Source organism: Marmota marmota, unplaced genomic scaffold (genome assembly GCF_001458135.2).
Source record: "Marmota marmota marmota unplaced genomic scaffold, marMar, whole genome shotgun sequence".
NCBI lineage: Eukaryota > Metazoa > Chordata > Mammalia > Rodentia > Sciuridae > Marmota > Marmota marmota.
In genome coordinates, this window is record NW_025999924.1 from 10,036,603 (window position 1) to 10,042,602 (window position 6,000).

General features: G+C 31.0%; 1 long non-coding RNA gene across 1 annotated transcript in view; it reads right to left on the reverse strand.

Annotated features, from left to right (window-relative positions):
• The window catches only part of LOC125615762, a 28,278-nt gene extending 22,870 nt beyond the window's left edge, over positions 1-5,408 (reverse strand). Inside the window, exon 1 of the long non-coding RNA XR_007346356.1 lies at positions 5,236-5,408. This is a non-coding gene — a long non-coding RNA (uncharacterized LOC125615762). The remainder of the gene's footprint in view (positions 1-5,235) is intronic.
• Positions 5,409-6,000: the final 592 nt, after the last annotated feature.

A 6,000-nucleotide genomic window follows, 5' to 3' on the forward strand; every position in this document is an offset into this window, starting at 1 on the left:
TGAATGACAAAATTCTTCATCTAACCCTTAAAGTGAATCTTCTTCTTACAATTCTTCCTTGTCCTGTGGATACACACGCCCTCTCGGAGTTCCTCCTAGTAACCCTGCTCTTTACTGCTTCAGCACTTTCTCAGGCTACATCTCTCATTCCTTTGCACTAAATATCCACACGTGTGCAGCATCTGTATAGTTCCTATTCTGGCTTGACATTTTTCAGAGATGGATTTTTTGATTCTTTAGTGTATGTAAGTCCCTTATGATAGAAATAATTTCTTAGATTTCTATTTATGAAACTTACTGCATCTTATAGTTTTTATATAATTTGTACATAGTGTATTAGTTGGAAATGTTTTTGTCTATTTAAAATAGAATGTCTTCTGGAAGGAAATTAAATATGAGAAAATTCAGTGTTTTAACAACAGTCTAAAGATAATTGGCCCTAAGTATGATTTCATAACTCAATGATACCAAGGTTTTGGGTCAGCATTTCTGCAATTCTCTTGTTTATCCCCAGCAATTTGTAAGATGGTGACAGAATTACAAATGGTATGGTCACATAACAGTTACTTATATGGTAGGAAAAATCTAGTTTTTTTCTAATCATAGAATTTCACCTTACCAGGGAAGGTAATTCCTTCAGTCTCTCTCTATCTTATTGGTAAAGACTGGTCACATATGAATCCATAACATAATCAATGGCAAAGAGGAATGAGAATATCATGGTTAGTCTAATACCCCATACGATAATGTTATCATGTACAGAGTTCTCGAAATGCTAAGCTGGTCTTAGACAAATCTGTTGTCCCACTAAAACTGCAAAAATTCCACAAGAGAAATTGCATAGAAGTGGAAGGGATTATATAAGAAGAAATAGTATAAGATAATTGCTCAACACAGTAAATATTAGAAGGTGGCTATGGGTTAAACAAGCATAAATCATAGATGGAAACTGGATATGATTTAATACAACTCCCATTTCAATAATTCATCCTACAACATTCACAACTGTCAATCATATATTCTCCATTTAAAAAATTTCCTAAATATGGGAATGTTATTCTTTTTCTGTACCACTTATTTTTTCTGGAACTAAACTAATTAGTTCAAAGTTATTCCTTATTACTGTTCTTACTATTTTACTAAGAGGTAATAGAAATTCAGCCTAGATCCCTTAACTCTTTCTCATGTAATTTACTTTCTAGAGAGCTCTCTTTTTTGGATGCATTTTTTTTTCAGGTCGCTCTGGAATACTCTAGTAAATTCATGAACATCCAGAAATGTGATTTCCATAATACAAACAAGAAGGAATCACTTCTTTTATAAAACTGAAACTTTTTTAGCATGAAGCCATGGTCCTGTATCTACATTAGTTCCACTCCTTTGATTTTAGTAGATGTTGTAGATTATTAACTTATATTGAACTTGCATCTATTAAACACCTAGCCAGCTTTTACATAAACACTTTTATAAGCCAGAACTACTTCATTTTTTTGTGGTTTATTTCATTTATTTTTAACAGACATTCACACGGGACATGTAAATTAAAGTAATGCTTAACTAAATTCATAGCTATTTTTTAAAATAGCCACCTGTGCCAATTTTCTCATTACTAGAATTTTGCTATTTCTGGGATTTTTAATGCTCTCATAGTTTTTACCCAAGTCTGGAGATTCTACATAATCATTAATTAACTGAATGTATTTGCTTCAACCCTTGTTAAAGAAGCCAAAGCACATTGGCAATTTATTTATTTATTTATTTTGAGAGAGAGAGAGAGAGAGAGAGAGAGAGACAGAGAGAGAATTTTTTAATATTTGCTTTTTTAGTTTTCGGTGGACACAACATCTTTATTTTTATGTGGTGCTGAGGATCGAACCCAGCGCCCCACCCATGCCAGGCTAGAGCGCTACCGCTGGAGCCACATCCCCAGCCCTGCAATAAATTTATTTTTAACAAGATAATTATTTATTTCTTCAGAACAAACTTTTCATTTGCATCTAAAAATAATATCTACAATTTCGTCTTCTCTAATACTCAGATAAATGTATACCAGCCTTGACTGTCACACTTCCATTATTACTTGAGGCACTGTGGAAATCGTGACACTTTGCACATTGCTAGGCTATGAACTTTTAAAATTTTTCTTCACCTCTGATTTAAAGAAATACAGAAAACATACCAAAACACAACAAAAATACTTTGAAAAACAGAAAACAAACTATTGTTTACATGGCTATGACCAAATTTCAGCACTGCTAAAACATAATGTATCACTGAAAGAATCCCATAGCATCCCTTGCATTACGTGCTTCTAGGATGCTAGAAAAATACAGAAATGAGCTCCTATGGATTAAGGGGAGAGGATGTGAAAGGGCATTATGATTCCTAGCTCTGTTGGTAAAGAGCAATGATGGATTTGAGGATGTTAATTAAGCTTCAAAGACAGGGTTGAGGGAAAATATAATGAACTAGACTATGTGGCTTCTTGTTGTTATTGTCCTTTTGTTTTTTGTTTTGTTTTAATTCTTGCTCTACCATTGAGCCTAAAGCCAAATAAATATGTTACTTTATCTTCAAAAGACAGGTCTATACAAAACATTCTAAGCTTCCTTCCATTTAAAAAATTTGATCATTCTTAAGTCCTGAACTCTCTTCTCAGTTAGTTTATTGATCTGATTATTGGATTTTATTGCCTCTTGGAATAAAAATAACTGGGTAAATATCACAAACAAAACATAAATACATCCTGTTCCTGACATTTTCCCCCTCTATTTGAACACTACATATCTGAAGTGATAAACGTAATTTAATCTATGGTACCTAACACATTCTTGCAATGACTAATCTTTATCAATTGCCAAAGTTTGTCATGCTAACTTTCAAACAGTTGTTGATAGTCTTATTATTTCATCCAGTTGTAACAAAAAGAATTTAATGAGTGTTTGAAGTGTGTGTGATTATATTATTTGATAATTATACATTTTCCAAGATAAGGATTAAACATAAATCGAAAGGAGTCAATATCTCCTTATGAATAGAAGTGATTATATGTAATCAGCAAACTTTGAAGCTTTCTACACCAAATACTGAATAATCAACTCTGCTGTTTTGTCATTATCAGTAGGGCTGCACTTTTGTAGCTTTTGAAATCCCTGCTGTTTGCATAGTTGAAGATAAAGGGGAGAGTTTGTGTTCCCACTAACATTGCATGGATTAGTTGCCCTAAACTGATAGTTTGTGACACTTTATCTCTCTGACAGTTGGACTTTTTACCTGGCTTGTATGGAGTGTTTTCATTACAATCTAATTGATTTTACAATTGAAGAACTCAATGCTAATATGAGTCTCTTATAAACTACTTTCTACCCGTTTCTGCTTTCTCTTGATACTGATACAGTATTTAAAGGACACAGTGTTCAAATAGTAAAAGCCAGTTATGATGTGGTATTTATTCCTTATCAAAAACAAAGATATTTCCTATATCCCTTCTTGCCAAATTTTATCTTACCTAAGTTGATTATTAAAAGAAGTTATAAAAGTTTATGTAATTAATTTTAGTGTCAAGCAATAACTTTGCAAAATGGGAGTTGATTTTGCATCTGCATTCTAAATATAATCTCATGAATAATTTAATGTTTTCATAGGTAACCATAAAGTTTGTTGCCACATAGCCACTTCTTGCTTCTGAATATTTCTTTTTCTGTGTATATTTATGTCTATGTATTTATTTTTGGTTCCTGGACTTTTCCATCGTGGTTTGCAGCATTTAGACAATATTTTTGGCTTCTTTCTTTAAGAAAAATGTTTTTAAGTCAAAATTATAACGTGATATATGTAGTAGTTCTTTTATCAAAGTCAGTATACCTACTGCCCTATTGTAAGAAAAATACAGCATGTTTGACTTTCCATAAGAAAACCCCAAGACTTAATGACCTAAAGAAAGTCCTAAGTGAAATCCAGTGGGCTATTATTTTGTTGTCCATGGGATTTAATAACCATGTGAAAGGCATTGTTCAGTGAACTAGAGGGTGGCCCCTTCAGGTGAAATCTTAAATGTACCAGCAAAGCGGGATGGGAACCTCCTCTCTCTATTCAATCTTAATCTCTTTCTTTCATGAGCACTAAATTCATAGCTTCAAGTTGATTAAATTAAAAATTCAATTAAATACATATTTTAGTGGACATACTTGCTTTGAATGAAACAGCATCTTTTGAATTACAATCAGTTTTCAGAGGTAATATTCATCAGATTCAGCCATGGCTATTTCCTGTAAGTTATTTAGCATGTTTTAAATTAGAAAATTTAATACACACTCCAAAGATCAAAGGACCAATAACTAAAAGCTGAATATGAATATCTTCTGGAATTTTCTATTATTTTGTTACATTGAGGATAAAAGACTATCTAGAATGTTATATCTAAAGAAAATATCCTTTCATTGTTTGATATTTTTAAACTTCATCCTTTCACTAATCACTCTGTAATGCTTGGCCTTTGTTATTTATTTTAAACCAAAGAGTATCTTAAGCAATTCTTACACAAAATTCTTTACTATAGGAAAACACTCTGTGGTACTAACATTAAAAATTTTGTTTAAAATAGCCAAGTATTATCTTTAATAAAGGTATCATGTTACAAGACATATATATTTATACATAGGAGAAAAAATACTCTTAAACATTTTAAGAGAATGAGTGTTTGAAATTAAAATGCCAGACATGGTTACCATTTTGCAATTTATACTTTAATTCTAAGTGTTTTAAATAAGTTTATGGGTCATTTAATATTTTGAGAGAACATGAACTATTTTACCATTAATTGATAGCTAACATGTTAGAGAAAATTATACTTTTTTATGTCATTTCAAGATGATTTCATGTGAAAATCAAATTACATACCAAATGAATTTTTAAACTTTTATTTATGCATTTATATACTTTCTTTTAAGAAATTACTAAAATTTCAACCTAATAAAATTTTTATTTAAATGCTGAAAAAAATTTAAGATGTTCTATATCAAAAATTTTAGCATATAAGACATGAATTAGCTTTAATAAAATATCATATTTGAGACTGTATATAGAGTTGTTTTTCAAAGGTGTAAATTAATAATAGTATTTTCATAATAATTCCAACTAAATAATTAGAAATGTTAGCATTGAACTTGTTGTAGGAATTATTTCCCAGGAGTATAACACAAGTTATACTAAATAAATCCTGAATCAATCACTTACCTTGGGGAGACAGAAAGATTTGACTTTTCATCATGGCCTCCCAAGAGGCTTGGTTTATTGAAAAGCCTAAGTTACATACACTACAAACATACTGCTGAAATACATTGAAGTTCCTCATTGAAACGATCAAAAATTACAATTGGAGCTTGAACTTTAAGGGCAAGAGTATTCTCTTGAATTTGAACTCCAAGTACTTAGTGTACTACTAAGGAATTGCTGTGTGGTCAGTAAATATTTACTGTTTTTGTTGAATTATTAACTAATTCTTATAATGCCAAAACAGACTAAAAGAAAGAGGATATATGCATTAAAAATCTTTGATATTGTGGCTGATTTTATCATGTACAGAATACTGTTTAAGACTTGACTATTGACCAATGCATATTTCTGCGTTCATTGTAGTTAAGAGGCACAAAAGTTTATTACATTTCTAATAAGTCTTGAAGGAGTCCCTGTGCTAAACTTTTAGTTACACAGATCTAGACATCTTGTGGATTAATTTTCAGGGGGTTTCAGATACAGTCAGGAGTTTGGCTTAAAAAAAAGAGCTAAATGTCAGAGAATGTGTTATGCATCTACAAATTAATTTTTTAACTAGAAAGAAGGACCGACTAGAAATATTTCTCAGGCATAGTACATTTGTAAAAGTTTAGGAGGGTTCTGTAACTAATATTTATCCTTTTTAATGTTTATGTTGATTATAGATAGAATATGGAATCAATAACTAACCCATTAAAAATAATTTTAAGATGCTATTTCTTCGAG